Raw genomic sequence first — 25,017 nt, 5'->3', positions numbered from 1 at the left:
ATAAAAATAAAACAATAAAATAATAAACGCTCCTTAGTAATTAAAAACACAGCCAATTAAAGGCAAGTACGTTTCCATAAATGGAAGAACCTTAAATTTTGCATTTCCTAACTGATAGGATTAAACTTCCAAAGAAAGTGTGAATTAATGCAAATGTTAACATGGCATCTCCTAAATCCTTTTCTGCTTTTACCACCATGAACAAAATATAGAAAAGTAAAAACACATAATGAGAGGCCAGTCTCTGCTGGTTTTGTCATTTACCCAAGGAATACCAAGCGTGCTTAGAAACTGTGGAGGAAAAGGGGAGGGGAGGGATAAATTGGGAGATTGGGATTGACATACACACAGTACTATATAGAAAATAGATAACGAATAAGGTATAACACAGAAAACTCTACTCAGTACTCTGTAATGACCAATATGGACCGATATGGGAAAATAATCTAAAAAAGGAGTAGATATATGTATATGTATAACTGATTCTGGAGAAGGCAGTGGCACCCCACTCCAGTACTCTTGCCTGGAAAATCCCATGGACGGAGGAGCCTGGAAGGCTGCAGTCTACTGTACACTTGAAACTAACACAATGATGTAAATCAACTATACTACAAAAAAATTAAAAAAAGAAACTGTGGTATATTTAGCAAGATTTCAGGTAGCAAACATGTATAGAGATTATATCTATGTCTATCAATTTCTAGATCTATATGGTTATTGGTGTTATTCAGTAGCTAAGCTGTGTCTGACTCTGCATCACATGGACTGTAGCACACCAGGCTTCCCTGTCCTTCACTATCTCGAAGTTTGCCCAAATTCATGTCCTTTGAGTTGGTGATACTATCTAACCATGTCATCCTCTATTGCCTATTTCTTTTGTCTTCAACTTTCCCAGCATCAGGGTCTTTTCCAATGAGCTGTCTCATCACATTAGGTGGCCAAAGTATTGGAGCTTCATCAGTCCTTCCAATGAATAATGAGGGTTTATTTCCTTTAAAATAAACAAGTTTGATCTCCTTGCTGTCCAAGGGACTCTCAGTCTTCTCTGGGACCACAATTTGAAAGCATCGGTTCTTCAGCACTCAGCCCTTTTTATGGTCCAACTCATCCATACATTACTACTGGAAAAACCATAGCTTTGACTATATGGATCTTTGTCTTTAAGTGGTATCTTTGCTTTTTAATACTGCTGTCTAGGTTTTTCATAGCTTTCCTTCCAAGGAACAAGCATCTTAATTTCATCACTGCAGTCACTGTCCACAGTGATTTTGGAGACCAAAAAAGTAAAATCTGTCATTGTTTCCACTTTTTTGCCTTCTATTTTCCATGAAGTAATGGGACTGGATACCATGATCTGTGTGGATCACAATAAACTGTGGAAAATTCTGAAAGAAATGGGAATACCAGACCACCTGACCTGCCTCCTGAGAAACCTGTATGCAGGTCGGGAAGCAACAGTTAGAACTGGACATGGAACAACAGACTGGTTCCAAATAGGAAAAGGAGTACGTCAAGGCTGTATATTGTCACCCTGCTTATTTAACTTATATTCAGTGTACATCATGAGAAACGCTGGGCTGGAAGAAGCACAAGCTGGAATCAAGATTGCCGGGAGAAATATCAATAACCTGAGATATGCAGATGACACCACCCTTATGGCAGAAAGTGAAGAAGAACTAAAGAGCCTCTTGATGAGAGTGAAAGAGGAGACTGAAAAAGTTGGCTTAAATCTCAACATTCAGAAAACTAAGATCATGGCATCTGGTCCCATCACTTCATGGGAAATAGATGGGGAAACAGTGGAAAGAGTGGCTGATTTTATTTTTTGGGGCTCCAAAATCACTGAAGATGGTGATTGCACCCATGAAATAAAAAGATGCTTACTCCTTGGAAGAAAAGTTATGACCAACCTAGACAGCATATTAAAAAGCAGAGACATTGCTTTGTCAACAAAGGTCCGTCTAGTCAAGGCTATGGTTTTACCAGTGGTCATGTATGGATGTGAGAGTTGGGTTGTAAAGGAAGCTGAGCCCCAAAGAATTGATGCTTTTGAACTGTGGTGCTGGAGAAGACTCTTGAGAGTCCCTTGGACTGCAAGGATATCCAACCAGTCCATCCTAAAGGAGATCAGTCCTGGGTGCTCATTGGAAGGACTGATGCTGAAGCTGAAACTCCAATACTCTGGTCACCTGATGTGAAGAGCTGACTCATTTGAAAAGACCCTGATGCTGGGAAATATTGAAGACAGGAGGAGAAGGGGATGACAGAGGATGAGATAGTTGGATGGCATCACCAACTCAATGGACATGAGTTTTGGTGAAGTCTGGGAGTTGGTGATGGACAGGGAGGCCTGGCGTGCTGTGCTTCATGGGGTCGCAAAGAGTCGGACACAACTGAGTGACTGAATGGGATGGGATGCCATGATGTTAGTGAGACCTGATTTCATCTGGTATATCCATGCTGTTCAGACTCCCTGATAAGAAACTCCTGACTAGCTTTATCTTTTCAGAGGTTATCATCTTTAGTGGTCCCATTCCTTAAGTGAGATCTTCCTCTTTATTATCTATAGCAGCCTTTCTAGGATGGCTGCTTTCTTGACCTCTGTCCTCAGCAAAGCATTTGTTTCCTTCTTTGTTCCTCTGCTTGTTTCCTTTCTAGTGGGACCTAGGTTCTATGATGGTGGTCTATTTTCTTTAGACATAGCCTTTTATGTCCAGTCTTCTTTCCAACTGTACCCCTTACTCATCACCCTGGGCTGGGGAAATACAGGTCTCCACAGGGTTGCCTTTACATGCCTATGACCCTGTTGCCAAAAATATTATCCCTATTGAACCTCAAGCTCCACAGTGTTAGGTTTATGGTTACATTTATGGCTGTGCCAATGAAAGTACTTAGGACAATTGAATATTGGAGTCTGGATTGATCTTTATTTACCAGATTTGCTTTGGAGATGGTTGTAAGATACTACATGCTAAAAGATCTCTGTTTTCTTTGTTTTGCATGGTTGACACTGCTTAATAAACATTCATGCGTATTTCTTCTCATCATTACCTACTCACTTATTGAATATCTCATTGAAATTAAATATTTTGTAACCGGCAATTGCAAAAGCTTATGCTTATTTTTATGAAGATTCATTTAAAATATAATTTCTAGAAGTGTTCTGCATTGTAAAAGCTGGAATCATTTGTCAAAGATAAATGCCTACCTGCTCAACCAAAGATATAGACAATACAGTGTTTGAAAAATGAGTTTCCATAAGACCACAAGTTACAATGACCCATAAAATACAGTTCTTTGAACGCCATCATGTGCAAAGTCTTCATTCAGTTTCAAATAACTTTCAAAGAGTTTCTGCAGCCCATCCTCTCCTGACAATCAATATATTTAATATTTTTATTTCTCACAGATGAAAATCATTTGTGCAAATCGAGGTTTTATGGTTCAGGCATGTTGGGATGATTTACTGCAGAAAAGAAGCTGTGGTTCATTGCCTTGTGGTTCATGGCTTCTTTCCCTTTAAGGTGCTGAGGGGTGTGTCTCACTAGAGTTTTAGAACCTCCAGCCAATCAGAAATGGATCTCTGGTTGTACTCTCCTCTTAAGGATGTGAATTTGAGGTCAGAGATGACTCAGTCTAGCTGATTATGTAACAGTGAAGAACAAAGTCTAACACCATGTTGGATTTATTTCTTTAACATTTGCTTTCCATTGCTTTTGTTGCTATAAAGACTAAAAGGATGCTGTCTAGAGCTATCAGTTCAGTCACTCGGTCATGTCTGACTGTGACCCCATGGACTGCAGCACACCAGGCTTTCTTGTCCTTCACTATCTCCTGGAGCTTGCTCAAACTCATATCCATAGAGTCAGTGATGCCATCCAACTATCTCATCCTCTGTCATACCCTTCTCCTCCTGTCTTCAATATTTCCCAGCATCAGGGTGTTTTCTAAGGAGTCAATTCTTTGTATCAGGTGGCCAAAGTATTGGAGTCTCAGCTTCAGCCTCAGTCCTTCCAATGAATATTCAGGACTGATTTCCTTTAGGATGGACTGGTTGGATCTTCTTGCAGTCCAAGGGACTCTCGAAAGTCTTCTCCAACACCACAATTCAAAAGCATGTGGGGCTCAGCTTTCTTTATAGTCCAACTCTTACATCTGTACATGGCTACTAGAAAAATCATAGCTTTTACTAGATGGACCATTGTCAGCAAAGTAATGTTTCTGCTTTTTAATATGCTGTCTAGGTTGGTCATAGCTTTTCTCCCAAGGAGCAAGTGTTTTTTAATTTCATGGCTGCAGTCACCATCTGCAGTGATTTTGGAGCCCCCAAAATAAAGTCTGTCACTGTTGCCATTGTTTCCCCATCTATTTGCCATGAAGTGATGGGACCAGATGCCATCATCTTAGTTTTCTGAATGTTGAGTTTTTAGCCAGCTTTTTCACTCTTCTCTTTCAATTTCCTCAAGAGGCTTTTTAGTTCTTCTTTGCTCTCTGCCATAAGGGTGGTGTCATCTGCATACCGGAGATTATTGACAATCTTGATTTCAGTTTGTTCTTCATTCAGCCCAGCATTTCTCATGGTGTGCTCTGCATAAAATTTAAATAAGCAGTGTGACAATATACAGCCTTGATGTACTCCTTTAACAATCTGGAACCAGTCTGTTGTTCCATGTCCAGTTCTAACTGTTGCTTCTTGACCTGAGTACAGATTTCTCAGGAGACAGGTAAGGTGGCCTGGTATTCCCATCTCTTGAAGAATTTTCCACAGTTTGCTGTGATCCACATAGTCAAAGGCTTTGGTGTTGTCAATAAAGTAGAAGTAGATGTTTTTCTGGAATGCTGTTGCTTTTTCAATGATCCAATGAATGTTGGCAATTTGATCTCTGCTTCCTCTGCCTTTTGAACATCCAGCTTGAACATCTGGAAGTTCACGGTTCAGGTACTGTTGAAGCCTGGCTTGGAGAATTTTTATCAATACTTTGCTAGCATGTGAGATGAGTGCAATTGTCCGGGAGTTTGAGCATTCTTTGGCATTGTCTTTCTTTGGGACTGGAATGAAAACTGACCTTTTCCAGTCCTGTAGCCACTGCTGAGTTTTCCAAATTTGCTGGCATATAGAGTGCAGCACTTTCACAGCAGCATCTTTTAGGATTTGAAATAGCTCAGCTGGAGTAGCTATAAGCATGCATAATGGCCTGTCTCAGGGAACCCTGCACCTTGCCTGAATGTTAGAGTGCCTTTGTTCAGCTCACAGGGAAACTCCCTGACACTGCCCACCTGTGAATAGCTGGAAGAAAGAAGAAATTAACACCCCCACTCCCCATCGCTGCCCCAAGGCTGGCCAAACCAGAAGATATTTCACAAGACTTACAGCCTTTTAACTTTATTTCCTCACCTCCTCCCCCTCTCTGTTCTATAAAAGAAACTAGCCTCAAGACCCTAATAAGATGGTTCTCTAGGACTCCAGTCTACCATCCTCTTGGGCTATTTGGCATTCTGAATCACGTTGCTATTCCTTGGCTCAACACCTTGTTTCCAGATTTTTGGCATGTTGTGTGGCAAGCAAACCAAACTTGGACTTGTAACAGTGAGAGGTGAGGAAGAGCAGTCTGGAATCTCAGGATTCAACTCCCATCTTCTTTTTCACCAACACAGCCCTGCATTTTATGGCTTGTTTTTAAAGTTCATGATTGAATTCAGAGGAAGTCTTCTGTCATTGTCCAGAAGGCACTTTGGGTTTTGAAAATTACATTGTTTTAATTTTTTTTTACTCTAAATGAGCCATTTTTAACATCTCTAGGGTATTTTAAACTTGCTACCATAGCATAGTCCTCTCTGCTTTAAGACAAAGCCAATGTCCCTTGATTTCCTCTCTCAGATTTTCCCCAAGAGGTTTTTGTGGGCTCCACAAATATTCTGGTAATTTCCTATATGGAGTGTTAGGGGAATCTATTTCCACCAAATTTCTTTTGCTCAGAAGCTTCCCACCCAAACGAGCCTTGTCCCAGGTTGGGTTCTCCAGAAACAGATGCTGAGTCAGAGACTGGAGTGAAGGATGTACGTTAGGGGACAATAAGTGTGGAAGGAAGTAGATACGGGCAGAGGGCAAAGTTGAATTGAAATGCTGGCCAGACCTCTCAGGAGATCTCTGGCATTTCTACTACCAGAGTTGTCCCTTGGGGAGCTGTAAGTGAGATCATGTGGTGTTTGTCTTCCTCTGACTGGTTTCATTTTGTGTAATACCCTACAGGTCCATCCATATTGTCACAAATGGCCAGATTTCATTATTTTTATGGCTAATATTTCTGTGTGTATCTCAGTTTCTTTACTCCTCTGTCCACAGACATTTCTGTTTTGCGTATGTTGGCGATCACACACAATGCAGCAGGGAGCATGGCTGTGCCTGTGTCTTTTCAGCTTAGTGTTTTCACCTTCTTCTGATGAATATCCAGAACTGGAATTGCTGTATCAAGGCGTAGCTCTAGTTTTAATTTTTGAGGAACCTCCATACTGTTTTCACAGCAGCTGCACCAGTTTGTATTCCCACCAACATTACACTGGGCTCTTTTTCTCCACATCCTCACCAGCACTTTTTACTTCTTGTCTTTTTGATGCTCACTGTTCTAACATGTGTGAGCTGATAGGCACAGCATGGTGACTGTAGCTAATAACCCACTATTGCATATTTGAAAGTTACTAAGAAATCAAATCTTAAGAGTTCTCATCACAAGAAAAAAAAATTTGTAACTGTGAATGGTGACATGTTCACTAGACTGATTGTGGTGTCCATTTTGAAATATATACAAATATCAAATCATTATTTTGTATACCTGAAATGAATATAACATATGCTGATTATATCTGTATTAAAAAATTTAAAAATCACTCTGAATATCAAAACGTGTTTTCATTGCTTCAATATGACACTCGGTTATAGCTGACCCACAGTAGGAGTCACACATGTTCTCATTCATGGAGAAAGCAGGCAGCTCCCCAAAGAGAAAGGGATCCAGCTTATACATCTCCCCAGGCAGGGAACAACATGTCCCAGTGCTTTGTTGGACGTGCTTCTCCAGAGGGATTGGTTTGTGTCCCAGCTTCGTGGCCACACCTCTTGGGAAGTTATTATAAACACTACTCAAAAGTAGAAAGTCAAGAGATTCCTGGAGTAACAGGCAAACTTGGCCTTGGAGTACAAAATGAAGTAGAGCAAAGGCTAACAGAGTTTTGACAAGAGAATGCACTGGTCATAGCAAACACCCTCTTCCAACAACACAAGAGAAAACTCTACATGTGAACATCACCAAATGTTGAATACCAAAATAAGACTGATTATATTCTTTGCAGCCAAAGAAGGAGAAGCTCTATACAGTCAGCAAAAATAAGACCGGGAGCTGACTGTGGCTCAGATCATGAACTTCTTATTGCCAAATTCAGACTGAAATTGAAGAAAGTAGGAAAAACCAGTAGACCATTCAGGTATGACCTAAATCAAATCCCTTACAATTACACAGTGGAAGTGACAAATAGATTCAAGGGATTAGACCTGATAGAGTGCCTAAACTATGCCTAAACTATGGACAGAATCATGATGTTGTACAGGAGGCAGTGATCAAGACCATCCCAAAGAAAAAGAAATGCAAAAAGGCAAAATGGCTGTCTGAGGAGACCTTACAAATAGCTGCAAAAAGAAGAGACATAAAAGGCAAAGGAGAATGGAAAGTTATACCCATTTGAATGCAGAGTTTCAAAGAATAGCAAGGAGAGATAAGAAAGCCTTCCTCAGTGATCAATGCAAAGAAATAGAGGAAAACAACAGAACGGGAAAGACAAGAGATCTCTTCAAGAAAATTAGAGATACCAAGGGGATATTTCATGCAAAGATGGGCTCAACAAAGGTCAGAAATGGTATGGACCTAACAGTAGCAAAAGAGATTAGAAAGAGGTGGCAAGAATCCACAGAAGAACTGTACAAAAAAGATCTTAATGACCCAGATAATCATGATGGTGTGATCACTCACCTAGAGCCAGACTTCCTGGAATGCGGTCAAGTGGGCCTTAGGAAGTATCACTACGAACAAAGCTAGTGGAGGTGATGGAATTCCAGTTGAGCTATTTCAAATCCTAAAAGATGATAGTGAGAAAGTGCTGCACTCAATATGCCAGCAAATTTGGAAAACTTAGCAGTGGCCACGGGACTGAACAAGGTCAGTTTTCATTCCAATCCCAAAGAAAGGAAATGCCAAAGAATGTTCAAACTGCTGCACAATTGTACTCATCTCACATGCTAGCAAAGTATCGCTAAAAATTCTCCAAGCCAGGCTTCAACAGTACCTGAACTGTGAACTTTCAGATGTTCAAGTTGGATTCAGAAAAGGCAGAGGAAGCAGAGATCAAATTGCCAACGTCCATTGGATCATTGAAAAAGCAACAGCATTCCAGAAAAACATGTACTTCTGCTTTATTGACTATGCCAAAGCCTTTGACTGTGTGGATCACAACAAACTATGGAAATTTCTTTAAGAGATGGGAACACCAGACCACCTTACCTGCCTCCTGAGAAATCTATATGTAGGTTAAGAATCAACAATTAGAACTGGACATGGAACAACAGACTGGTTCAAAATTGGGAAAAGAGTATGTCAAGGCTGTATATTGTCACCCTGCTCATTTAACTTTTATGCAGAATATATCATGTGAAATGCTAAGCTGAATGAAGCACAAGCTGGAATCAAGATTGCAGGGAGAAATACCAATAACCTCATTTACCCAGATGACACCACCCTTATGGCAGAAAGTGAAGAAGAACTAAAGAGCCTCTTGATGAAAGTGAAAGAGGAGAGTGAAAAAGCTGGCTGAAAAACTCAATATTCAGAAAACTAAGATCATGGCATTTCGTCTTATCCCTTCATGGGAAATAGGTGGGGAAACAGTGGAAATGATGACAGACTTTATTTTTTTTGGCTCCAAAATCACTGCAAATGGTGACTACAGCCATGAAATTACAAGACGCTTGCTCCTTGGAAAAGAAGCAATGAAAAATCTAGTTCAGTTCAGTTCAGTCGCTCAGTAGTGTCTGACTCTTTGCAACCCCATGAATCGCAGCACGCCAGGCCTCCCTGTCCATCACCAACTCCCGGAGTTCACTGAGACTCACGTCCATCGTGTCAGTGATGTCATCCAGCCATCTCATCCTCTGTCGTCCCCTTCTCCTCTTGCCCCCAATCCCTCCCAGCATCAGAGTCTTTTCCAATGAGTCAACTCTTCACATGAGGTGGCCAAAGTACTGGAGTTTCAGCTTTAGCATCATTCCTTCCAAAGAAATCCCAGGGCTGATCTCCTTCAGAATGGACTGGTTGGATCTCCTTGCAGTCCAAGGGACTCTCAAGAGTCTTCTCCAACACCATGGTTCAAAAGCATCAATTCTTTGGCGCTCAGCCTTCTTCACAGTCCAACTCCCACATCCATACATGACCACAGGAAAAACCATAGCCTTGACTAGACAGACCTTTGTTGGCAAAGTAACGTCACTGCTTTTGAATATGCTATCTAGGTTGGTCATAACTTTCCTTCCCAGGAGTAAGCGTCTTTTAATTTCATGGCTGCAGTCACCATCTGCAGTGATTTTGGAGCCCAAAAAAATAAAGTCTGACACTGTTTCCACTGTTTCCCCATCTATTTCCCATGAAGTGGTGGGACCAGATGCCATGATCTTCGTTTTCTGAATGTTGAGCTTTAAGCCAACTTTTTCACTCTCCACTTTCACTTTCATCAAGAGGCTTTTGAGTTCCTCTTCACTTTCTGCCATAAGGGTGGTGTCATCTGCATATCTGAGGTTATTGATATTTCTCCTGGCAATCTTGATTCCAGCTTGTGTTTCTTCCAGTCCAGCATTTGTCATGATGTACTCTGCATAGAAGTTATATAAGCAGGGTGACAATATACAGTCTTGACGTACTCCTTTTCCTATTTGGAACCAGTCTGTTGTTCCATGTCCAGTTCTAACTGTTGTTTCCTGACCTGCATACAAATTTCTCAAGAGGCAGTCAGGTGGTCTGGTATTCCCATCTCTTTCAGAATTTTCCACAGTTTATTGTGATCCACACAAAGGTTTTGGCGTAGTCAATAAAGCAGAAATAGATGTTTTTCTGGAACTCTCTTGCTTTTTCCATGATCCAGCGGATGTTGGCAATTTGATCTCTGGTTTCTCTGCCTTTTCTAAAACCAGCTTGAACATCAAGAAGTTCACGGTTCACATATTGCTGAAGCCTGGCTTGGAGAATCTTGAGCATTACTTTACTAGTGTGAAAAATCTAGACAGCATATTAAAAAGAAGAGACATTACTTTGCTGACAAAAGTGATCTGTGGTGTTGGAGAAGACTTGAGATTCCTTGGACATCAAGGAGATCAATCCAGTCAGTCCTAAAGGAAATCAATCCTGAATATTCATTGGACTGATGCTGAAGCTGATACTCCATTACTTTTGGCCATCTGATGGGAAGAACTGACTCTTTGGAAAAGACCCTGATGCTGGGAAAGATTGAAGGCAGGAGGAGAAGTTGGACGACAGATGACACGGTTGGATGGCATCAGTGACTCGATGGATATGTGTTTGGGTCAGCTTGGGAGTTGGTGATGGACAGGGAAGCCTGTCGTGCTGCAGTCCATGAGGTCCCAAAGAGTTGAATACGACTGAACGACTGAACTGAAGAGTTTCATTATTATTTTTGGTTTAGAAAGTGTCCACAGATTGAAAAAAAAGTTGGTGAATCCAGAAAGATATATGTAAAATTAGAACATTTTTCACTTAGAGCAATAAAATTAAGTTTTTCCTTCTCTATGATTGAGTTGCTAAATATGGAATCTGAACAAGTATTGGTTGGATGATCCAATCAACTGATGAGGCTGATGATCTAATCAGCTGTGTCCAACTCTTTTTCAACCCCATGGACTGTAGCCCATCAGGCTCCTCATTTCATGGAATTCTCCAGGCACGACTACTGCAGTGGGTAGCCGTTCCCTTCTCCAGGGGATCTTCCCAACCCAGGGATTGAACCTGAGTCTCTGGCATTGCAGGAAAACTTTTACCATCTGAGCCACCAGGAAAGCACTCTCATCAGCTAGTGACCTGCAACCATTATGGCCTGATTTTGCTGTGCTTGTCATATTCTTGGGACAGTGCAGTGCTGGTGACATTCCTCAGCTCCTTTCCAACAGATGCCTTTTATTTATTTATTATTTTATTTTTTGACCATGCTGCAAGGCATGTGGGATCTTAGTTCCCCAATCAGGGATTGTACTCACCTCTGCCCCCTGCAGTGGAAGCACCAGTCTTTAACACTGGATGTCCAACAGACACATTTTAGACTGAGCCATTGAAAGCCCATTCAGAAATGGTGAAAACCTTTTTCAAAGATGCTTCCCCAAAAGGGAAAATATATTTTGTAAAATATTTTAATAATATTTATAAGGGATTTGTATTAACAACATTGTCAAATGTTATGCCACTTTTTGTTTGGAATATTTTCTTAAAAGACCAAGGTTATGTTGATTATATTTTGAGTTCTGAACCTCTCAATCTCCTGCACTGTGTCATTTCAAAGGTCATTCTATTTTAACATGTTCTATAACATATAACAATTTGGAGAAGGCAATGGCACCCCACTCCAGTACTCTTGCCTGGAAAATCCCATGGATGGAGGAGCCTGGTAGGCTACAGTCCATGGGGTTGCTGAGGGTCAGGCATGACTGAGTGACTTCACTTTCACTTTTCACTTTCATGCATTGGAGAAGGAAATGGCAACCCACTCCAGTGTTCTTGCCTGGAGAATCCCAGGGACGGGGGAGCCTGGTGGGCTGCCATCTATGGGGTCGCACAGAGTTGGACAGGACTGAAGTGACTTAGCATAACATATAACATATTTAAAAAGGCCATATATTCTAAGTGTTTTACTCAGTGGGTTTTCACAAACTGAAAATACCCAGTGGAACTAGCACTGGATCAAGAAACAAAATTTTCAATACCTAGGAAACCACCTCACCACACCCTGAGGCGCATGCCCCCTTCCACTCTCTAACTATTCATCAAAGAGTAAACACTATTCTGACTTCTGTAGCACAGAATCGTGTGTTGAGGTTGGGACACTTTGTATCATCAGAATTTTGTTTGTAGGTGGTTGTGTTGATTTCAACCTTGTCGTTGCCCTGTATCCTGCATATAGATAGGAAATTACTGGAGGAAGGGCTACCCAAACTGAACTGCTCCAACCGCGTGATGTACTCTGGGCAGTGATTACACGTAGACAATGGAAACTGGGAGGCAGTGGGCACCATGGTACAAGGACTAGAAAAATAAGACAGGCAGAGGTCAAAGAAAATGCTTCCTGTCTTCACACCTCTGCTTTGGAAAATCTCTAGGGAACAGAGTACTCATTTCTCTTTGCAACTTTTCTCTTGAGACCTATGTATGGTTTTCACTGTTGACTTCGCTATTTGTGCTTGTAAAGATCAAGTGTTATTTTTAGTACCAGACAACTTGGTGAGTATTAAAGACATAAATACTGAGATTTATAAGAACATTCTGCTTATACGAGTATTTTATTTTTGTGCATTTTCAGGGAATGTCTCTCTCAGGGCTGAATAGGACCGTATTTTCAATTCACCAGCACATAGAAGTTACTAACAAGAGGTACAAAGGTCGGTCAAAGCATAGGCTTGCATTATTGATGAGAGGGTGGAGGGTGAGCAGAAACTGATGTCTTCAGGGGTGGGTTTCTAGTGACTAGTAAGAACTACTGAGAAAAAATAAAACACTAAGGAACTTCCAGAAATACCCATCAGCACTCATGTGCTAAGGGTTGAGGCAGTTCTTTATTTCCCTCTTTAAGGAACATCAGTCATGGGCGCCCCTTACTGAAGATGAGAGAAGGCAGTGGCAGTGTGTATTATCCTGAGAGCAGGACCTTTTCTAATTCCCAGCATTATTCTTGGAAGGTCTACTTCCTGGAAGAGGATGGCTCAAAGAAACACCTTAATAGCCCTGGGTGCTTCCTTTTCTTTTATTTGAAACAGACCCCACCCTTCCAAATGCAACAGTGATTTCAGTTGTTTGAACACGTGACACGTGACTTACTAAGGCATCTTAAGGGCCTTAGTTGCTTTTCTGTCTGATCTACTTTTATATGGTCCCCTGGTAGCTCAGGTGGTAAAGAATCTGACTGCAATTCAGGAGACTGTGGTGTGATTCCTGGGTCGAGAAGTTCCCCTGGAGAAGGGACAGGCTACCTACTTCAGTATTCTTGGGCTTCCCTTGTGCTCAGCTGGTAAAGAATCTGCCCACAATGCAGGAGACCTGGGTTGGATCCCTGGGTTGGGAAGGTCCCCTGGACGAGGACATGGCCACCCACTGTAGTATCCTTGCCTGGAGAATCCTCATGAACAGAGGAACCTGGTGGGCTGCAGTCCATGAAGTCACAAAGAGTCGGACACGACTGAGTGACTAAGCACAGCACAGTGTTATTTCCAACAGTTAGCACTTGAACTGGAGTCAAGAGAGACACAGAGCTAGGCAAGCCTGGAGAGTCACTAATCCGTTCCCCCGCACACGCCAGAGCAGCTGCACCTGCCAGCTGGAAGGGGTTTGTATATCCTATGAAGTCTTGGTAGTCAGTAGGCTGGGAATAAAAGACCCCTAAGTGTTAGGTCTGGGGCTCTCCTTTCAGGTTCATTCTGAGCCCTAGGAATCTCACTGAGACCCACATAAAAAGAATTCTCTGAAGTCCGTCCTTATTTACAGCTCGCTTTCTGCCATGCTTTCTTCTCCAGTCTCAGTTCTCTTTGCCTTCCGATTTTGATCTCTGTGTCATTTTCCCCCTATTTGTCTCCCTCTCAAATTCCTCTCTTATGCTCAGTAGGTTTCTTTTGACTTCTGCTCTGATTCTGTTCATCTGGTATTCAATTTAGCTCCCACTTTGTGCAACTGGGTCTACCAAGGTGAAACTTTGATGAATCCTGGTTTCTATGTTCTAGTTATTTTCAAGAAGGACAGCTCAAGCTGTGGTTTGGTGCAGGGTTCTCCCTCTGCCTTTACTGCCCCTCCTCACTTCTTTCATTTTTCCATCCATGCCAACTTAATTCATTTATAATGAGAAATACAAATGTCAAGTTTATTGCAGTGCTTGTATTGTTAGATTGCTTTACTTTTTTCCCTATAGGTAAAAGAAATCTTGCTTAGCAAACATGGCATCTAATGTAGGGTAGTCAATTATTATTTGATTGTTTAATCATCTTTAAAACAGGAAAATACTTTCCATCCCATGCTTGTGCTTAGGAATGTGTCTGTCATGTACGGTGATACCAGTATTATATGTGGGAAATTCTCTTTCTCCAGGCTCCAATGCAGGCAGATTATGTGGCTAAAAGTTTGGCCTTGAAAGTGCTTTTAACTTCTCAGTATCTTCTTCCTTTCTGCTTTATTTTTCTGCTGCTTTAATATTGCATTTCGACACTTCTCTTTTGCCTTCACTTTCCTATCTTTTGTTTCTTTTTAAAAAAATTATTACTCTGTTTATTATTTACTCTGTTTATTATTATTATTACTACTCTGTTTATTATAATTGCTTTACAGTGTTGCATTTCTGCTGTACAATGGACTGAGTATATGTTTGCATATATCTCCTCCCTCCTGAGCCTCCTTCCCAGCCTCACACCCAATCCCACCCATCTGGGTCACCACAGAGCACCAGGCTGAGCCCCCTGTGCCGTACAGCAGGCCCCATTAGTGATCTGCTTCACACATGGTCATGCATATATGTCAATCCTAATCTCCCAATTTGTCCCACCCTCCCTTTTCCCCACTGTGTCCACACGTTTGTTCTTTACATCCGTCTCTATTCCTACCCTGCAAATAGGTTCATCTGTACCATTTGTTTTTCTAGATTCCACATATATATGTTACTATAGTAATATAACATTTGTTTTTCTCTGACTTAGTTCACTTTGTATGACAGTCTCTAGGTTCATCTACATCTTTACAAATGACCCAATTTCATTCCTTTTCATGGCTGAATAATATTCAGAAGGAAATGGCAACACACTTCAGTATTCTTGCCCGGAAAATTCCATGGACAGAGGAGCCTGGTAGGCTACAGTCCATGGGGTCACAAAGAGTCAGACACGACTGAGTGCCTAAACAACAACAAAGCACATCTTCTTTACCCATTCATCAATCTATGGACATTTGGGTTGCTTCCATGTCCTGACTATTGTAAATAGTGCTGCAATTAGCATGAGTGTACAAGTGGCTTTCCCCATTATGTTTTTCTCAGGGCATATGCCCAGTAGTGGGATTGCTGGGGCATATGGTAGTTCTATGTCTAGGTTCTTAAAGAAACTCTATACTGTTTTCCATAATGGCTGTATCAGTTTACATCCCAACAACAGTGCAAGAGGGCAGATGAAGCAACTGACAAGGGATTAATCTCTAAAATACATAAACAGCTCATGCAACTCAATATCAAAACAACCAATGACCCAATTAAAAAATGGGCAGAAGATCTAAATAGACATTTCTTGAAAGAAGACATATAGATGGCCAAGAGACACAGGAAAAGATGTTCAACGTCACTAATTATTAGAGAAAAGCAAATGAGAACTACAATGAGGGATCACCTCACACTGGTCAGAATGGCCATCATAAAACAAAATAAAAAAAAAAAAGAAAATCTACAAGAAATCAATGCCGGAGAGGATGTGGAGAAAAGGGAACCGTATCTTTTGTTTCTTTCCCCAGAAAGCACTCTCTCTTGCGGCATCCTATGCCTTCCTGCATGCTCCTGTCATTACGTATATCTCTCTGTCCTCCTGGCCTCTGCTTCTATTCATTTACCACAGAAAACAAGATCATCATTGGTGACTAAAGACAGATATCCACAAAATTCATGTATCTTTACACTCCCTGGAAATAGGAAAGTACAATCACCATTCATTCTTATTTCTCTAGCTTCAGCAATGTGGTAGGGACCAAGGCACACCAAAGGTTTTGGGACAACCTCAACTATTAATAATTGTCAGTCATGGTAGTGACCCATGAAAATACTACTTTGGAGCTTTTGATGCATTATATTTATAGCAAGTGTTATGTCATAATATTTACCTTAACAATTTTGTTGTTTATCTATCTTACCAGGTTCAGGTGGAGTGGGAGTGCCTCATCTTAGAATATGTTCTGAATTAGTTACTTTATGACTTCCTCTTATCAGTACTTTTCTCTCTGTGTGTATGCTTTTCTTGAGTAAATGAGTAAATATGTGGGGGAATTATCAAACTTGATGGGAAAATGAACCCAAGAAGAATTGAAGATGGGTAAAGATATAATTTTCTTTTGCTTTTAGTGGTCAAAATTCCACATATTCATTAACTAAAATGACGGCACTAGAAATGAATGAAATTAGAATTAAAGTGGGATAAAGTACAGTATTTCTAAAGAAAATCTTTTTGTTTTCATTTTTTGACAATGTGAATGAACTCCACTTATTCGCTTACAGCACATTACCATGTAGAACTCCTACCAAAACTGTTTTAATGAACAGCAAAGACTCATTTGTAAGTAGTCATTTTTTTCTCCAATGATATTGTGAAAATATGTTTTTTTCTTGGTTTGCTCTTCCCTGTACAATTTGGCTTATACTCATTTTCTCAGATCCTTGCTACTCAAAGTACTTTTGCGCACTGGGAGCGAAGGACTAGCAGTGTGTGAAAGTCACTCAGTCGTGTCTGACTCTTTGTGACCCCAGGGACTATACAGTCCATGGAATTCTCCAGGCCAGAATTCTGCAGTGGGTAGCCATTTCCTCCAGGGGATCTTCCCAAACCAGGGATTGAACCCAGGTCTCCTGCACTGCAGACAGATTCTTTACCAGCTGAGCCACCAGGGAAGTCCCGAAGGGCCGGCAGGGAGTCAGTAAAAACGCAGACACTCAGGGCCCCACCCCAGAGCTGCTGGAATGCATTTAACAAGATCCCCAGATGATTCCTATGAACATTAACATTGAGAAATATTGACCTAGAAGATCGTTCTCCCCAAATTAAAGAGCTAACTTTAGTTTATTTTCAATGAGATTATCTGAAATTCTGAATTAACAGAGTCAAAATTAATCAACTTTTATTAGATTTCACTTCTAGTGTTTATAGACTGAATTTTATCATTTGATTTTACTTAAAATTTTATTATCTAATAGCTTATTTCATAGGCTCGTATTATCTACTTTATTTTTTTTTTTTTTTTTTTTTCGTATTATCTACTTTAGAGAAAAACATCTATTAAAACCTGGAGTCATCTTCTTTCAATGCTCTTTCAATCTATTCAGTATAGATGGGCTCTAGCCTTAAGATTCTGCTTGAAGGAGGTTTTGACATCTTAGCATTTCCTTTTCTGGAGCATTGTATTCTTTCCTCTAATGGTGTATTGGACAATTTCCTCAGTAGCAAGCTATGTTTCATGTTTATTCCCTGAATTAAGAACTCTCAACAAACTTAGAGAAGTCTCCTGATATATGTTAAACTGACAATATTTGGAACCTAGTTGATGAGTTAGAGATTTCTTAAATTCTATAAAACATTCAAAGGTTGAGTTTAAGCTTTTGGTTCAAATAGGAGGTAATTTGCAGAATGTCAGAGCAAACCTCTACTTATGGTATACACTTTGCTTTTCTTACATCTACTTTGTCCATTATCTTTGTGCTTCAAACAACAGCTCTAAGTGGCCTAAACATGTGCAAGCCAAAAACTATAAGGCCAAATAAAAACAGTACAAGTCACATTTCCCTGATATCACATTAAAAGGAAAATTTATTGATCTATCTGAGAATCCATATTTTCTTTTAAAGACAGATAATACTGTAGCTATCTGGATGGCATCCTTTATCCTTTGCCACTTTATTAAAAAATAATTTTAGACAGTAATTTGTTTGCAGATGACTCTCAAATGATTGTAAAACTAAGATATAAACCCTCTGGAGGCAGTATTTTTCTCTGATGTATCTTGTAGCACCTAGGACAGTGCCCCACAGAGGGTTTATGATGAACTCTTGCTGACAGGATGAATACATGAATTAAAAGATTAAAAAGAGGAAAAATGTAAAGTCTCTTCAGAATTAAACAATTTAGATTCATTTCTTACTGGAGCATTTTGCCAAAAATATATCTTTGAGTAAGAGTCTCCCTGGAAACAAGATCTTATCTAAACAACTAAATAAGGGAAGCCAAAGATAATTGTGATTCTTGAAAGGACTGTGTAGGAATGGTCCCAACAATACTCTCAGTGTACCTACAGCTCATCTATTTCACAGCTTTTATCTATGATGGTATCACAGCTAAAGTGCTTTTCTTTTAAAGCACCTCCTCTTCCTATCACTTGACTTCTGGTAACAAAATTGTTCAGAGGAGCTTCCTTTCTACTTCACACCCATCACCTTCCTGGACCTGAGACAGAGCCATTTTTTTCCTTTTAAGCTTGACTTTGATGCCCTTCTCTTTATATGGCTGGCTGGTGATTTGGCTCTCTGATAAATTTATCTGATAGGCTTATGACCCCCAATTTACCTCCTTTTTCCTAATGGAAGAACATACTCTATGCTAATGGTAGGGTGGGTAGACAGGCAGGTAGGGAATAATGGCATGGCTATTTTCCCTCTTGGGGGCTTTGTGGTCAGAATAACTTCTATCCTCTCCCATTTCAAGTGTATGTCCTATATCCCCCTGCACCCCCACAGAAGATACCTGGCCTTCCTACAGCCCTGCTGAGTTCCATAGCATTTCAACAGGGCTCATTATTTTTAAAATATATTTTATAATTTTAAAAGAAAAAGCCAATTCTGTTGTTTTCTACTTAATTTCACTGCTAAAAATGTGATGAGCAATTCCACATGTTTTGTGGACTGGCCCAGGAAACTTAATTCCTCCTGGGAAATACATTACATTAAAAAGCCACAATTTGCTAGTGAACTTTGATAAGCTGGGAACTGTAATATACAATAAAGTAGGCTTACAATCCAAAATCATAAAAGATTTTGAAAGGATTATATAATGATTATAATTCCTTAAGCATTGTAAAAGCAAACAATTATCCATCCCATTGGTAAAAACAATGTGTAGTCTATATCATAAGAGGTGCATTCACAAGCAAAGTGTGTATGTAGAGCTAACATATTAACGATGGCCAATGGATGTGGGCTCTATAGTCAGAATCCCACTTCTTTTACTTACAAGTTCTTTGCGATCAGCAGGTTACTTTTCCTGTTGGTGTCCCAGTTTTCTCATCTATAATAAGAGACATAATAATATGACTTATTTCTAGAATTTTTGTAAAGACTAAATAAAATACTGTATGTATAGTATTAAGATACTGTACATACAGTGATTATCATGCATTAAAGTGAAAGTGAAAGTGAAGTCGCTCAGTCGTGTCCAACTCTTTGCGACCCCATGGACACCAGGCTCCTGCATCCATGGGATTTTCTAGGCAAGAGTACTGGAATGTGTTGCCATTTCCTTCTGTAGGGAACGCACTGACCCAGGGATCGAACCCAGGTTTGCCACATTGTAGACAGACGCTTTACCATCTGAGCCACCAGGGAAGTCTTATAGCAGTGCTAATAGACTTTTTGTCCTTGTTCAGTTACTTAATTGTGTATGACTTTGTGATCCCATGAACTGCAGCATGCCAGGCTCCTCTGTCCTTCACTATCTCCTGGAGTTTGCTCAAATTCATGTTCATTGAGTAGATGATTTTATGTTTATCTTTGAAAATTCAACTGCCTTTGAATGAATCTAAAAATCAATGGCAAGTTAAGACATTCTGAGAGTTTTACATCATGTGCTCTATTAAAAACATGGTATAAGAGTGAGTTGATTAGCTGAAGAGGGAGCTTAGCTCACTTTGGCATCCACATTTTGTGTGCTTCACACTTTTCCATTTGATCCCAGATGCAAATGATGGCTCTGGAAAGGAAGCCAGGTACTTCTGTTGGCGACAGTATTGGAAAATTTGAAGATACATGGACATGTTCTATATAAGAGCTAATAGTCTATTTGCTCTATTTGTTATTCCTTAAAAATATAAGCTGCTAATATCATTATTTTGAAAATAAAATTCAAGTCAAATAGTCCACAATATATGACTATACTACATCAGTGGCAGATCAAATATTACAATTCAGACATTTTTGTTCATGTTACAGAGGCAGATTCCAATGACAGCTGAGCGCTTCAAGGCACAGAACTAGCTGAGACATAATTCAGGCAAATATGCCTGTTTGAGCCAGGCCTGTAATAAGAGGGTGCAATCGAAAGAAGGAATCACATTGTTCCCCCCACCCCGACAGTGAGAATTTAACATAAAGAATTGTTAATTAATGATTGAAGAATTGACAAGGCTAAAAGACAACCTGAAGTTATCTCCAAGGTAACAATTGCAGGGAGCAGCCATCAACCCTGAGGCTGAGAGAGGTTGGGAACGTAAAGGGAGGAGTCGGAGTTGTTACAACTTAAAGCTTGGAGGAGGGGGCTGGTTTTTGGATGGTCAGAGGAGGGACCCTCTGGATCTGGGACCTGAATTTCTAAAGAGAAAACACAAGCTGCTGCTGGTATCTCTGAGCGGGCATATAAAATTGGGGGGAAAAAAAAACAACAACCTGCAAACTAGATTTGCTATTAATTGGGATTAACTGCCAGGGTGAAGCAGAGGCATGGTTGATCAATGCTGTCAGGAACAGAAAGCCCATGGAGAGTGAGCAGGAAGCAGGAGACTCTCTCCCTTTCTCCAGGCCTGTAGTCTCCTCCAGCAGCCCTATTGGAAGAGTCTAACAGAGCCAGCCGGAGAAGGCAATGGCACCCCACTCCAGTACTCTTGCCTGGAGAATCCCATGGATGGAGGAGCCTGGTAGGCTGCAGTCCATGGGATCGCTGAGGGTCAGACACGACTGAGCGACTTCACTTTCACTTTTCACTTTCATGCATTGGAGAAGGAAATGGCAACCCACTCCAGTGTTCTTGCCTGGAGAATCCCAGGGACGAGGGAGCCTGGTGGGCTGCCATCTATGAGGTCGCACAGAGTCGGACACGACTGAAGTGACGCAGCAGCAGCAGCAACAGAGCCAGCCAGCAAAACAGAAATGCAGGCTGCAGAGTCCTAGTCTCAGCATCACAAAGCCGAGAAGAGAAGGGCGGGTTTGAAGCTGATGGACTGTAGCATGGGGTCTGCAGGGTAGTGACTTGAGTAGTCAGAGGAACAAGGCAGGATCAGGGGTCCCATGAGATCGATCTGTCCTTCCTAGGGCAAATGGGGTACTATCAGATAGGATAGCCTAGTGGGGGGGGGGGCGTGAGTCATAAGTGATGCTGAGGCAGTCTTGGGGGCGTGTCCCTAGAACTTAATGTTTTGGCTGCTGGTCTTGCGGCAGGATGCCATAGCCTGCTAAGTGTTAGGCTGAAGCTGTTGCAAATTATTGTTGCCCTTGTCAAAATGACTCAGAAGCTGCTGCAGGTCTGAGGCTGTAAGTGAGGGTCATCGAGTGACTGCTGTGGTGGTGAAGGAGCTAATGTCGGGAAAGAGGATTGAGAGCCCAGGTTAGTGCTCAAAATACCCCATGGAGACAAAAGCCAATGCTCCCATAAGCAGACAGGAAATACTTGTTTGAGTTTGCAGCAAGTGAGTTGTGAGAGAAAGAGAGAGAGAGGATGGGAGAGAGTGCTTTTTACTATTGTGTCTATTGACTAAAAAAGGTAAGTGGTCCTCAGGACACTGTAGAACTGATCATGGAAAACTCACATTCATTCAGTCTCCCAAGATTCTCGACCAATTGGAGAGTCCACGATGAGGGATGATGTGGTCCCAGAGCAAGTCAGTCCTTAATTGCCTTGAGCTGGCATTCATGCTCTATAATTTGACCCTTTCTCATGTCTCTAGGGCTGCCCACTCCCATTCCCTGCCAACATTCCCTGTCAATCAGCCATGGAACACTGCCGTTAATACTGGTGTTCTATCTCTCCCAGACCAATTAAGCAAGACTATTTGGAGATGGGACAGGGTCACTGGTATTTTTAAAAGTTCCCCACGAAATTCTAATGTCAGCCAAACTAATGAACTATGTGTTTGAGAATCTAATGCCCCAACTAATCTGTTTTTCAATTTAATTTCCCAGGCAATATTCTTGGTGCTGGAGACACAAATGAGACAAGATAAATATCTTATGATTCAATAGGTGAGATCAAGATATATATATATATATATATATATGATTTAATTTGGTAAGTTTTATGAATAATTAGCTATTGAAAAGGATGATAATTAATTCTACCTGCGTATGTCTGAAGAGAAAAGATGTGGAAACCCTCACATCACAAAGCAAAATATGCATCTAGAATGTAGAAGATTAGTCTATAACTGAGTTAATTCTTGGAGGATGAATAGGCTTTTAACAGAGCTTAGAGTATGAAAGAGCATGCCTTGTTCAGTCATGATGAATAGTCTATATGACTAGAAAATTGGGTGAATTGGATGAAAAGTTGGAGATGAGACAGAAAAGGAGAGTGAAAACCACATTGTAGATCATTTTGAATTCAATGTCAATTGAATATCCATGAGAATCCTAGTACTCAGCTAGGTTCTGAAGGTACAAAAATGAATAGAAATCAGTGCCTATTTTTAAGATGCTCTCAGTTATATGGATGAGTCAAGTACAAGGTGGTGTGGGGCAGCAGGGCAGGAAGAGAGAGCTATATGGACGAAAACACAGGCTTGACCACGCCTGTGATCTCAGTAATAATGGGTGAGAGAGACGGATGGAATCTTACAAGCCAGAGTGAATGAGGTTGGAAAGCACTCTGCACTGTATTTATTTATTATTTTTAACATTTCTTATTGGAATGTAGTTGTTGAATAGTATGAAAGTTCCGTGAAAAACTAATACGAGAGCTACCTTATGGCCCAGCAATCCCACTACTGATCACAGACTCAGATAAAACTGTAATTCAAAAAGATACATTCACTCTAATGTTCATCGTAGTAGCGTTTACAATAGCCAAGACACGGAAGCAACCTACATTTCCATCAACAGAGGCATGGGTAAGAAGGTGTGTACTGTATTGAGGAGTTTGGATTTTATGCTGTGACTTAACAAGGGAGTGCAAGGATTTTAAAGTGAAGATTGACATGGTTCGTATCTGACTTATAATTGATAATTTAGGTTGCACCACACAATTTTTGACTTTGCAGAAAGGTGGAAAGGAGAGATTAGAGAACAAAAGACCAGGTAAATACTATATTAAGTAGTCCAGATAAGAGATTTTCTGATTTAAGGCAGCTAGGTTTTGTCATGAATGTGTTGAATTTTATGGGCTTAGGAAGATAGGGAAGGGGAATTTTTTTCCTTTGCATACTTTTTGGTGAGAAGAAAGAGGATACCTGGAGTCTGAGGTTTCTGGGTTATCCAGGGGGAGCAGGGGACAGTTGAGAATACACCTCTAGAGCATAGACTAATATAGCCTGGAAATGGCTGTGTGGTGTCAGCAGCTTGTGGGGCCTGGATGAAGCTAAGTAAACAGCCAGACATGAACTGACTTGTGGGGAAAGTCAACACTTAGAGATGAACAAAAGAAAGATGCAGAAGGAGACTAGTAAAAATGGGAGGGCATCAGGAGGGATGACTATTTCAGAGGTCTCGTTTCTCTCTAGATATTAACATTAGGGAGAAGATCCTTCCAAGAGGAATGGATTGAGCAACAGTGTCAATTTTTGACTGAAAAGAAGTCAAATAGGATAAAAAACTGAGGAAAAAACCCTTTCAGACAAAATTCCATGAACAAAGGGACCATATATGTCTTTGATACATATTAGGTACCTAATGTTTGTGGAATGAATGAAGGGATTTATATTTTGGATTTACCTTAAGGGAGATTACTGCTACTGTTCTCCAATTTTCTCTTGCTTGTATATAAGATAACCTATATTTCAAACAATAACCTATATTAGATATGAATATTTCTCTGGTTTTCAAAGAAAGGAGATAGAATTAACCCAAAAGGAATATAGCCACATTTTTCTAGTTAAAAATGGGCATTATTTTGCACAAAAAAGGATCTTCCTCTCATTTTAAGATAAATGATATATTAGGTATTAAACAATAGAAGATGAACTAGCACATATTTAATTTCCTTGGTCATTAGAAGTATGTTCCTTTTGACCTTTACAAGTTAAATTCAAAAGTTAATTCAATTTTCTGACTAAAGGCTATTAAGGTTCCGAGGCAAGGATTTAGGTTGGATTCAGAAAGATTTTAATGAGTTGGAAGTGGGTCAAAAAACATTTACTACTAATTTTCAAAACTACTCCTATTTATCATGACTTTTTCTCTCTTTTCATAGTGTGTCCTCTATCAAAATTAAATCCTATTAGGTGATCAACTGCTATATTCATTTGAAAGGAGCCAAATGTCTTTCAAGGGACCTAATGAAATAATTTGTAGACTATTTAAAAAATACATCACTTGAAAGGAATTTGACTTAATTTTTTTTCAGTGAAGAAGTTTCAAAACTGCTGCAAACCTAAATATTATTTTACATCTTATTTGTACTCTTCTAACTTTCCATTTATATTCACATTCACTAGGATGATGTTTAGTTTTAGATTCTCTTTGAGGGAGAGGTTTATGAAGGTGATTAACAGATTATGTGAAATTTTAGTTGGTTAATATAAACCAATTCATAATAATTCTGTTTTTGAGCATTGCATGTACATAGATGACTCATTATAGATTGGTAAGGAAGGCAGATGGCATGGTTTTATTAGTGGTTTGAGCTATTACCTTAGCTTAGTTTTTCCAGAAACAGCCTCAGAGATGAAGATTTGGGGCCAGGTGATTTATGAAGGAGGTACTTCCAGGAGAAAGTAGAGAGACAGGGCAGGGAAGGAGGCAGGCCAAGCAAGGGTGGGGGTTCAGGCAGGGTCCTTCTTGGCCTCA

The sequence above is a fragment of the Bubalus kerabau genome, chromosome 16, assembly GCF_029407905.1.
Source record: "Bubalus kerabau isolate K-KA32 ecotype Philippines breed swamp buffalo chromosome 16, PCC_UOA_SB_1v2, whole genome shotgun sequence".
Taxonomy (NCBI): domain Eukaryota; kingdom Metazoa; phylum Chordata; class Mammalia; order Artiodactyla; family Bovidae; genus Bubalus; species Bubalus kerabau.
The sequence above is the reverse complement of the archived record's forward strand: the minus strand, read 5'-3'. Positions refer to the sequence as shown.